Source organism: Rissa tridactyla, chromosome 10, assembly GCF_028500815.1.
Source record: "Rissa tridactyla isolate bRisTri1 chromosome 10, bRisTri1.patW.cur.20221130, whole genome shotgun sequence".
In the NCBI taxonomy this organism is placed as follows: Eukaryota; Metazoa; Chordata; class Aves; order Charadriiformes; family Laridae; genus Rissa; species Rissa tridactyla.
The window spans coordinates 9,840,866-9,853,451 of record NC_071475.1 but is presented as its reverse complement, the minus strand read 5'-3'; positions in this window follow the sequence as shown (position 1 = coordinate 9,853,451).

Sequence of the window (12,586 nt, the reverse complement as noted above, 5' to 3'; positions counted from 1 at the left end):
TTCTGACTTGAGAATAGTATTTCACTGGCATGTTTATTGGGTGCTTGCCCTGCCAGCTGGGAAGAGCCAGGCAGGGCATTTTCCTGCCCAAATCCCAGTTCATTTATCTACCTGCACGTGAGTGCTGCCCTCGCAGTCAGTAAGCCTGACTATAAGCAGGTGTTAATGCTTTACTAGGTCAGAGCTAATGTAAATCTGTAAGTGCTTTCAATCAAAAAGGGAATATAATAATTTAGTCCAGACGCTCATTAGCACCGCCACCATTTGTCAAGAACATCTTGCAGTTCTCTCTGTTCCGTGCTATGCTCTGTGCCTATTTGATATTCCTGTTTCCACATATGTGTCATTTGTTCTGCCGACAAACCTCTCCCAAGGTTCAGGGCCTTGGCTGTGGGCAGCTAATTCTTTGGGTTGTCGTCTTCTATCGGGCCACGAAGATGTATACTTGATCTATTCAAGTACTAATCAAGGCTTGAATGACTCCCAGTATCACCCCTGTTCATTTTGAGTTGGGAATATATCAACGGCAGAGTAAAACGGTGTTTCTTAGCAATGCGTCATAATGATTGGTTATACGGGTGTCACAATTCTGCAAGAAATACAGGAAGTTCAGTTCTATTGTCAGGAGTGCTGCCTCACGGGGAGGCATTTGTAACTAAAACTGTTGTTCATTTGCAGAATCTGTAAGAAGAATGAAGCCTTGACTGGAAATATGCTGAAAAGCTGCCGTAATAAATTTGACATAATATGCATGACGTGGATGCATAGATCATTGTTCGCTAGGCCTGGCAAATAAAACTGGTGTTGTGGAGCCAGCATTACAGGGAGGGAGAAACATTGTTCTACAAGGCATGCTTCAGACAGGAACCAAATTTGAAACAGCTATATATTTCAGTTGTGCTTAAATTGAATAATAAAGAAGGCTTGCTCAGAAATCTTATTGTGTCCTGGAACACACATTGATTTTTTTGTTTATTTGTTCGTTCATGTGAACTTCTAAGAAAAGTTTCTTACTCACAAATAGAAGCACATGCGTATTTTTTTATTGCTTTTTAAAGTTATTGAAAAATATTTAAGAAACAGGTATAGGACACCCAAGAAAGAAAGCAGAGAAACAGATGTGTAGTGTTTTACCAGGGAGAGTTTTATGACTAGCATTTTAAGTTTCACTTGGGAGATCTTGCTCCTGTTCTTGGTGCTCTTGTAGATTCCCTGTATGTCCTTGGCAAATTGCTCTTTCTCTTTGGCCTGTGTTTTCAACAGTGATTTCCAGGTGTGCTGTTTGGATTTCCAGCTGGGTAGTTGCTGTAAGACCTACATGTATTATATAAACTGTATGCAACAGTTCCACTTTGGAGTTTTGTACGCTACCATTTATCTGTCTGAGTCTTTCAAATCAGGACGATTATGTCTTATTGTGTGTACATACAATTCCTAGCCCAAAGGGAATTCAAACAGTTAGATGATACATGGTATTTAGAAGTATACAAGCTCTCAGTAAAATACTGCAGCAATGGGTAAAAGGCATGAATTTGAATAGATGGGAATTGCAGCTTGCAAAAAGAGGCTAGAAAGAGGTGGATAGAATTTTATGGTAGAAAATAGTCATTTTCTGTTCTGGAGATTTTAGCAAAATATCCCTGGGAATGCAATACCACTTCTTGCATGTACAGGGCTTCATTCTGAAGAGTGTTGTGGTATGTTATGCTCTGCTTTAAAAAGCAGCTGTGGGGGCATCCCAGCCATGTCCTGTCTCTATCCTTGACCTCTAGCTATGAGATTTATGGCAGTGGTTTTCAAAAGTTTTTAAGTGAACTAGGCTTCAAAGACATCTTTAAAGTGTCTGTGTCTTTACTGGGAACAACTGCATCTTACACAGGTGAGGGCTTTCATCAGGCAGACCTATCTGAAGAGGGGCAGCTGGAGGACAGAAAGAATTCGTCCCAACACAAGGGCAGATTAATTTTGGCCCCAACAGTAGGAGATGCAAAATCTAAGCGAGCGTGGGAGTTGCTCTCATTAAACAGCAAAGCAATTTGCTGAGAGCCAACTGCAACTGATGTCATTTGGAGAGAGTTAAGTCGCTCTTGGATATCTGAAAGAAGGAATGCACCTACGAAAATGCTCGGTGAGAAAAGGCAGGCACAAACCTCCTCCCTCTCCCCTCCTGGTGTTTGATGCACGTGTTGATAAGGGGCTCCGGGGCCATGCAGCGCTGCCCAGCCCACCCCGGGCACCATTAATATTCCAGGTTTGCGGCTCTGCGCTGCTTTGACACTGAGGAAAATGAATCAGTAAAAGGGAAGCTTGTTTTTCCTGTTTATTTCTACATTTGGGAGCGCGGTGTGAAAAGCAGTTTTTTACCTTGGAGCAAAGTTTCATGGAAATGTCCAGACAACAAGACTCTGTGCGACTTCCTCTGTATATTACAGCTATTAATTTACCTGAGTCTGGGCCAGCAGCTCATACTCTCCTGGGGGGGCCCTCAGCTGTCCCTCACCCTCATTGCAAGGAATGATCTTGTTTTTCCTGCTGTGGGTTTCTCTGCCAAAATTGCCACAGAAGAAGGGCCTGCGGGGGGTGTTGGGCACTGGCATCTCCTACCGAGCATGGGGTTAAGACTGTCCCGGGCACAGGTACACCAGGAGGGACTGCGCAGAGGAGGCAACTGAGGACTTAGAGGGAGAAATTCAGCAGTGTGTGACTGGGATGGTGAAATAGCAAACAACATGTTTTCTGGGGGACACACACGGCCCTCAGGTTTCTCTCCCTGCTGTAAGAGCTGATGGGGAGCTCAGGTCTTCCTCAGGCTCCCTGAAGGGCTCTCCTCACGGCAGGGAGCCAGGCCAAGATGGCGGCCAGACTCGCTGTTGCACCAGTGAAAACTGGGACCACCATGGCTGCTGAGGCCCTGCTGACTGCCCAGGAGGCTGGAGCCATGCAGGTAGGAGAGAGCTGGGGGGGCCCTTCCTTCCCATCTAGAGACATCGGAATAGTTTCAGTAGCCGTGTGGGTTGTCAGCTCTGCCTTGAGCTGCCTTGGTGCTGCCCAGGGCCATTTGGTAGGGTGAGCAGTGCCGACATGGGGCAGGTGGGAAGGATGTCTTCCCCTGAGCATTACACCCACAGCTGAGTAACACTGTGAAATTGGGTAGACCCAGCTTTCCCCTTCCGTGCTGGTCCCTGGGGAGAGGCAGTGACTGCCATGCCGCGGGAGGGCAGTGGGAAATGGGGCCCTTCGTGTCGATGCCAGTGTTTGTGTCTGCATGACTGCCAAGGGGGAATGCGAGCCTCCAGCTCAGCGTGCAAGCACTGACGGTTTTTGTATTATTAATGTCCTGCCTCACCTCTAATTTAATTATGATCAGTTAATGACCCAGTCTAGGACTCATTTAATTGCAGAAATCATACCTTTGAAAGGGGATGCAGACATGAGCCAGGCTCTCTGGGGAGTGAGGGATGAGCCAAAGCTGTGCAGGATTGTACCCCTGAAAGCCTCATCTCCTACTTTTTGAGGAAAAAGGAGCGGTTTTGTCCCTCAGCACCTGTTTCTCTGTGCCTAGGAGCTGGAGGAGGCTGACGGGAGAGGTGGGTTTATGCCTCTGGAAGATTTAATGCTGCAGGACTGTTTCTGCGTACAAACCAAAATTTTTGGTCTTACCAACGGGACTACAAAGCTTTGCAAGTAATAACTGTTTGGGAAGTCTGAGGATGGCTACCCTTGTGCTCCTATAAAGGCTGCCATCTAACCTGTGTGCGCAGCAGATTGCAGGGTCTTCAATGTTTTCTCAGCAGCATGGACTGCCTCTTATGTGCCCATGGAAAATGGGGAGAGATAAATGTTTTTGCACTCTCACCAATAAGCTGCCTGCGTGGGGATGAAGGTCACCTTGCAACAACTCAGAGCAATTATCTGACGGAGGTTAGATCTCTGTCCTCTGTCTTTATATTATTCTCATAAGCTGCATTTTTGGCATCACTTAGAAGCCAGGAACATATCAAACCCTCATATGTCAAATGCTATTGACATCAAATACCTTTCATCGAGCCCCAAGTCTCTTGGCGTCTTTTGAGCTCTGCACCCAGGAAAGTGGCTTGTCAGAGATGATTTTTCCAACTGAGGAAGCAAGTAGCATAATGAGACAGTGTAGCTTCAGCATACACCTTCCAACTAGTTTCCCAACTGCTCAGAAACCGAACATGAGCCTGCATAGTAATTAGCCCATAAAGCAAGCTGTGGATACAATGAATGTACAAACTGTATTAGCAAACTCTTTATGGCCCCTCATTACCATTCTCCAAATGCATTTCTGTCTGTGTTTCCCATTTTCACCAGCCAAGATCATCTAGAAAAACAAAACAAAAATCCAACTGTATCAAGCAACATGAGCACAGTCGCTGCTGGAAATACACCACCCAGATGCGCCAGGTGCTGTACAGATTTGCTCAGCACTCAGCAAAGCTCTCAAGCTGCCTACAGATCTGTTGCTTCTGGACTTCGCAGCAGTCAGAAAGTGTTTTGTTCCACCCAGGATGTCACCCATCCCAGGCTGCTGCATGCACGCTGCTGTGAGAAGGAAATGCCCATCAGTTCCAGCACAATCTGGATTTGGTCCTAAATAACTTTAGAATTTTTTAATTCCCCTCTAGAGCAATAGACTGTGAGCACTGACCTGGGAAGCTACTTCCACCAAACGCCTCTGTCAGAAAAGACCTTGTGTAACGGGTCCCTTTTCTCGTGCTGGCTTTTAGTTCGCCAGGTGATGGGAACTGCTCAGCTGAACTGGCTTTTCAAGTGTTATCTGAGCAGGTGAGGTACTGTTACAAAATCTAAACTCACACAAAGAGGCAGTCTGAAGAGCTGGATGCATGCTGTAAGAGACACCATGAGTTAACTGAAATAAGTCAAACTTCTTGCTCTGGACAGCCATAGGTCCAGCAACACATGAACAACATATCTTACAGGTGTTTTTTTTTTTTCCTTTTTTTTTTTCTGAATTCACATACTTCAGATATTCTACACTTCAGTTTTATTCCTTCTCTTCGCACGTACTCAAACTAAAATGTCAAAGGAAGAGTTTTTACCTTTCTTTTGTGGACAATTTGGAGGTTCCTTTACTTCCTTTGAGGTTTGCTTTTTTCGTATTTAAGCCATGACCCAATTGTGCAAGAAGGAAAAAATACTTTTCAGGACTTACCTCACCTTCCTATTTCTTGGCTAGGTGATGTTGTCTTCTACAATCATTGTGTTATTTTCTCCACAAATTCAGAGTTTTTAATAAGCTTTTGTTTTCCAGGCTAAAAAATATGTATATTCACAAAAACTATTGCCAATGGTGGACGATAATGTTAGGAAAGGGAATGAAAATTGACACATTTTTTTTCTGAAAATATTTTCACAGTCATTCCTGAAAGGATTTGTTTATTTGAACATCCAGAAGAACTTGGCTTAGAAGAGCCTTCTGGTAAGTGACAAACATCAGCAAAAGTCTTTATTAAATTAATGGCACAGAAATGAGTACGAAAACAACTTGACAAGTAATCCAATTCACTAGCTACTTATGTGCAACTTGCGTAGAGCTGGTCTAGATATTTTGAAGTGACCTAACCCTTTGCTTGAGGATGGACTGGGTGAAGCCTAGGTGACGTAGGGTTTCACTGCCAACACTCCTTTTCTCAGGTTCAGAAGTAGGGCAGGTTGCAAATAAAGTGTTACCTGCCTGAAGGTTTTGCAGATTGGTTTATAAGAGCCTTCTCTGGCAAAGGTGGGTTTTGCTGAGTGTGGTGATCTACTGGACACCCTCATGATGTCCATGAGGAATACGTTGGGTATGGAAGGCCTGGGAGGAAGTGTACTTTGGGGCAGTGTATGAATAAGGAGTGCCCAAGTGTTGCTGGAGGGCATGATGTGGGGTATAAGTGCTCAGCTGTCCCTCCCTTGGCCTTAGTGTGTCTCACTGCACTGTGGAGGGGGAAAGGCTTTGGCTCAAGGCTGAGGACTAAGAGGAGAAAGTCTGGGTCTCCGTGATCAGCATAGGCCAGGCAGTGTCACCAGCACTGCCCGCAGAGGGGATGGGCTAGGTAGGGCAGTATGTGTCCCATGCATGCTCTTCACCCTCCGTGTCCTTTCACTCAGACAGCCCATCTCATGGCTCTTCCTGTTCCAGGCTGCACCTTCCACATCTCGCCTCCTCCTCTCTCACTTGTACCTGTGCTGAGAAACCAACCTGGCTGCACTTCCCCCAGCAACAAAAGTCCTGTCGAACCTTTACCTGAGGCCAATTATTTTTATCATATGCCCAGGCCATCTATATTTCCACAGCTATAAAATTGTCCCCATGTTCCCCTTGTTTAATAGCAGAGTGCAGTTTCTTTTAAGTCTATGTCTTTACTTTGCTATTTGATATAGACTAGTGAGGGATTCGTGGACGAAGTTTTTTTTAAAAAGAGAAGAGAGAGACAACAACATCAGGTTCAAGTCTAGAGGCAGATGAATCTTTCCTAGCAGAAAAGTGTGCACATCAGCAAATCCACCTGCTTCCAAACCTTGCAGAGAAACAGCGTGGTGGCTGTGGGATGAAGGGAAGTTGGGAGACTCCTTTAGCTTCATCTAATGAGCTGTGTTTCTACCAGCTTTCCTTACTGGAAAGTTATGACAAGCAGTAATCATGAATAGAGCAATTTTATATGAAGTTGAATTCCAAGTGCACTCCAAAAATAGAAGAACATTTGCAGATGAAGAAGCACAGGAGTAAGGGATAGCTATCCCTGCCTCCTACCCATCCTTCCATTACTGTAGCACCTGCCACTTCACAGCACTGCTGTGAGTTATTACTGATATTATTCAATGGCTTCTATTCCTATATTTGCAAGCAGGACTGTGCAGTATGGAGCGTGTAAGCGGCATGCCTCATGTTTCACAGGAGATCATAGCAGAGCAAAGACTGGAAGCTGGGTTTCCTAAAAAACAGATTTAGCAATTAGCACAGAAATTTGTGGATAGATTGTCTTTCAAACTGCCCAAGCCTTAGGAAAAGTCCGAAATTGCTCTGGCCTGCTCCAACCTCTGCAGTTGCTCACCGAAATGCCCTTTTCATCAGCTAGAACAGAAATCCTCACTTTCCCTCTGCTGCTGTGACCTGTTCATTCATCAGGCTACTAGGAGACACTTTGCCCTTGCCTTTCCCCAGCCATCAAAGTTTCTTTCTTCTCTGCCCTCTTCAAAGCCTAAAACCATAAAGAAATGATATATTCTTCCTAATTAATGTGGTGATTTTTACAGAAATTATTTGTGTCTCTGTGTCCTTTACTGCTGTGAGGCCTGTACGCTCATTACGTTACTCGTTCCTTGTCTGAAGAAGTTTGACTGCTGGTTCCAGTGGTGGCCAGGTCTCCCCTGAGCAGAAACATGCTATTAACTCCCAACGGTGGGATGCTGAGGAGATGCTGAACAGTGTCTAGTACTGTGGGCTTTTGGGTCTCACCTGGAGCTCGTACACAGTGCTGGGTGAAGAGGAATAGGTCAGCAAGAACCAGCCCTAATGAGTGCCCAGGATCATTCAGCCCCCTAAACACCAACATCAGTGAGTTGAGTGCCTCCCAAGTCCCTGGCAATTATTGAAAAGATTGCTTTTGTATAAAAATAACTTCAAAGATCTGACTTCAAGCTAAGAGTTGCTAATAACATCTAGAAAGAGCAATAGTTTAATGGTCTGACACATCAGAAATAATTGTTGTCCCTGCTTCATGCTGTTAACAATGATTCAACAAAGTGTGAGGTGGTAGAGATGTGGGTCCTTTTCAGGCATCCTTAGAGTACCTTTTCCCTGGGGATGTGAGGTTTTTACCCTGACCCAATACAAAATCTGTTGCCATACATTTCCTGTATCAGCCATTAAATGCGCAACGCTATTTAAAAAGTAGTTGTGTTCTGAAACCCTCCTTTAAGGACTTGTTGGATCAGTTATTATTAAAATTGTAGAACAATAGCTCTATGTAATAGACTTGTGCTGGGAGAGTAAGTTGCCCTACTTAATATATTCATAGAAAGCTACAGTTGTAGGTTTCTCTTTTATACAGGTCAAGCAGGGGGAATCGCTGCTGAATCAATGTATCTAACTCCTTCAATGCCCAAATTTGCAAAGAATACGTTCCTGCTATGATTTCTCTCTGCTTTTTTTGCTTGTGTCTCATCAAAGCAAATGCACATAAGGTGAGCCTTTAAAAGGAGCGATTTTCTGCTCCTCTTGACTACACGAGACATTCAAAAATTAATGAAAAAAGCGACACTCGTCTGGCTTCCAGGGCATCACATTTATTTCTGCATAAATTCTCCCAGGTCAACTCAAAAACAGTTCAGGGTCAAAATCTCATCTAGTCACCTAGATTAAAAACTAATTTCTCTAAAGTATAGCCTATATTGAAGCCTTTTCATGCAAATAAATAGCCAAGGGCCTCATTCTCTCCTTCTCTATTAGTTGTGCATGTCATGAATTTGAACAGAACATTTTGTCCTGTACTCTAATTACATGCATTATAAAGAAAAATCTATTCCTTGCATACATATTATTAGGAGCAGTTCGGAAGCGCCATTCCATCAGGGCAGCCGTCATGGTGGCTCATCCTAATATTGACAGTTTAATCTTTTTGTTTCATATGAGATTAAAAGTCATATGATGGCCGCTCCTCTGTGGAGCAGACGGCGAAGCCAATTGGAGTCAATCCGTGTCTAAGTGCCATTTCTGCTCTGAAAATGGACTTGCAGTTTACAAAATATATTAGGTAATTATCAGTGGTTATGGAAGAATGATAAAAAAACCCTGGGTTGATGACAGAGTAAATAGGACTACTGTTAAAAAAAATACTCCTTTTACTCACAGCTGTGCTGCAGTACATGTACATGAGAACTAACTCAGTTGCTGTCTAATGTATTCATATGCATGATCATTAGCAGTTTCAATTCCCTTTGCTTTATCTCACTAGAGAAGGAGAGAGCAACTGATACACCAGGTGGCCACCTACACCTATTGCAATTAAAGTTGTCTTTTATCAAAGGAGAGTATAACCTCCTTGAAAAGAGGCTGAGAGTTCTAATAAACATAGCAAAATATTAGACCTCTGTGGTTGTTTATTTTTGTTTAAGACATCACGAATTCACTCTCAGAAGCAATGTCTGATTTAGCCTCTGCCTTTCAAAATGCAGACCAGGAATAAGCAGTGGTTCAACTGTATCCATTTCTGGCTGCTCGGTGTGAGACGTGACACAAGGGTATGCTTCTTTTGGAGGATAATATTCTCTAAAGATCAGTCCCCTCCAAACCACCACACACGGGGCACCCTAGATCACCTGTTGCCTGCACAAATGCTGACTAGAATAAATTCCCAAAGGATCCTTCACCTCACCGAGGCCAGGACTGTATCTGGCATCCTAAGAAGTCAGCAGTTGAAATTCAGTGTGTGTCTCAGGTGAATGTCACGCTAGTGTGAATATGAACAACTCTGTGCCTACAGCATGTAATATGGGAGTGCTGCCAATGTGCGTGTATATGTATCTATCTGTCTAGACGACCGTTGATTCAACTTATTTCTAGTCTGGGATAGCACAAGAACTTGGGTGCTGTATTTTGCTTTAAATAACTCGATTTAGTCTTTTTATCTAGTGTGTTTCAGACATGATTAATATCCTGCATCTTGTGGTGATGTCATTAAAAGTTTAGAAAGATCAATGACTGTCCATCAAGAAATTTGGAACTTGAATTCCTTGAGTGCTTTCCCTTGGATGGAACCTCTTCAAGAGTTTAAGCTAGTACAGGGCCTTGCTATTGTGACAGTGCTGTATTTGAGGTCACTGTTAAAAAAAAAAGCAATAATTGATAAAATGTCTTGTCTCTGGCTGCAATTCCTTTCGGAGTGGATAAAACATAATTTTTTTTATTTTAAATCCCTTTTTGTGGAGGGCCAAACAGGGTACAGTTCACCACAAAAAAGGAATTCAGAACTGTTGAGGATTTTCACTGTGCAAGCTCATCGGCTTTTTTGTTGTGCAAGATCAAAGTATGCATGATGCAAATGGCCCTGTGCTTCAGCACTTGCTTTCTCTTTGAAGCCATGTTTAGCAAGGACCTGGCACAACAGCTTAACAGTAGCCAGGGAGAAGGTTTTACTGCACACTGTATGTCTTCCAGCAGGAAGAAATATTCTGGCTGCAGTTACCCAGCATTAACCTTTCACTTGGCTAAATCAGACAGAATTGCCTATGTGCTGTCAATGTTTGTACATAGGAGTAGTAATTATGAAAGCAGGATCATTCCTACTTTCTAGCAGAGTGCAGTCCTTGAGTAAATGTATTGTGATTGGGAAACAATTGGATGGTGGAGATGTTTCTAAGGAGAGCACCTTATTGACAGTATTTTCAAACTAACAGGACACATCCTTCCAGTGCAAATATTGCTTTCTTTTGCAAATGTGAAAGAGTTATTACTTACCGCTCTGTAAGAGGACAGACCTGCCATCGAGATAATAGCAACTTAGTATTTTATTGTGAGTCTTTCCACACAGTTTCTGTGATGTTTATCATGGCAATTGCATTGACAAGCCATTCTTCATTTCCAGTCTAACTAGATTACAAGTGACAGCAATATAAAGTATGATATTTAATTGCCTCAATGAACATTGACTTCCTTGAGCACATATTATATGCTCCCTGGCTGACACTCTCCAAAGGTATGTGTCATTCTGAGGATCTGCATTTTGGGGTTCCCAGGTTGAGTCACTTGAAAGTGTTCTGACCTTCTGAAAATGCCTATAGTGAAAGACTTGGTAAATGGCTTCAAAATGAAGCCTTTTGCAGGTTGTTTGCTGAGGTCATGGCACAAGCTGAGAAGTTTTTGGATGCTACTGTCAATTCACATCTCCCAGGCCATCTGCAATCAGTGTAACCTTGACAGATACTAGCAAAAGGAAAGAGGCAGCATCTTCCAAACAGATGAACTGTATTACTTTTGTGAGAGCTCTTCTCCCGCTCAGTGATGCACGTCCATGTGCATGCATGTGATGACATCTCAGGGTAGCCTGCAAATATGTAATAAGGGTAAAACAAAACAAAACAAAAAGTTATTTGTGCTGTTGTAATAAGAAGCCTTGGTTTATCAGTGCCAGGTAAGTTGATACTACAAAAATCCGCCTTCTCACAAAGATAGGGTGGATATCAGATTTGATTGCTTAGGGAAGGTGGGACTTTCTGTTGTTGGAGATTTTCAAGAGCAAATTAGCCAAGCATCTGCCACTGAGTCTGTGGCAGGATGATACGTTCCCTTGCCAAAGACAACAATTCAGGCTATATGGAAGACCACTCTGTTTAAGGCTCTTTCAAGGATTCCCTTCTCTGAGAGCAATTCCAAAAGCATGCATAAGTAGTAAGAAATATATTTAGAAATTGTCTCAAACCGTTTTGATCTGAGGGCCTGAGGATGCCTCTGAGAACAATAATGTATCTGCCTGACATATCTGCCATCAGTGCTGTTGCTTGTGCTGGGTAGCCATTCTGGGTCTCTGGCTGGTTATTACTGATTCTAACAAGTGTGCTCCTGTTTCCACATTATACACACTCATTTCCAAATTCTGTGGTAATAATGTACTTTAAAAAAAAAAATAAAAATACAGAGATATATATGAAAAATCAATGAGGAAGGAGATGAAGAACTTCCTCCTCTGTCTGGGTTTGAATTTAAACAGTATTACTCTCTTTTTCCTACTCTATCTCCCAAGCTGTCCAATCATATCTTAAGTTTCATAGAATGGTTGCCGAATGCCAACTCCCTTTTACAAATGCCCCTGTAAGTCAATAAATCAAACATATATCTTATTCATCCCAGACCCTTTAAGTCCTTCTGCTAGAAGAAATTCTATGTATTTGGGAACCTAGAGCATAATAAAGCTTTCAACTATTTTTTTATGAATTAGAAATTACTGGAGCTATAACTTTTAAAGAGAGCACTGAAGTTTAAACTGATGTCCTAAATTATTTAAAATCATATAAAGTGTAGTACCAGTAATTATTTTTAAATTAAAAATGGCACTTTTAAAGAATGTTTTGATGATGTCTTATATTCAGGCTGTGCATGGCATGTACATAACACTGTGCAGTTACAAAACTGTTAATGGGATCATTTAATAAATTTCAGTGTGCGTGTTTCTCTCTATATATCTGATATCTGTATATCAGTTATAGATACACATAAATATTTTATTGGAAAATACTTTTATACCAGCTTGTTTACTAAGACCTCATTAACTCTAGATACATGGTAGCCCATTTTAGAATATGGATATACAAGCTGATTTTATTTCAAGAGCAGAGAGTTCTGTCAATGTCCTCTAAGATTTATCTGCCCTAGATACTGAGTTAGCTTTTGATTGGTTTCTAGAATTCCTGAATTAAAGATACTTTAAACTGATAAACCCAGTTTGCACAAACACGTGGAGACTATGAGATTCTATTTGACACAGAAGTAAAACACAAATAATTTTAAACTGATTATTTTGGTTTTTTTGTTTACAGGTTTCTACATGGAAGTGATTTGCCCCTC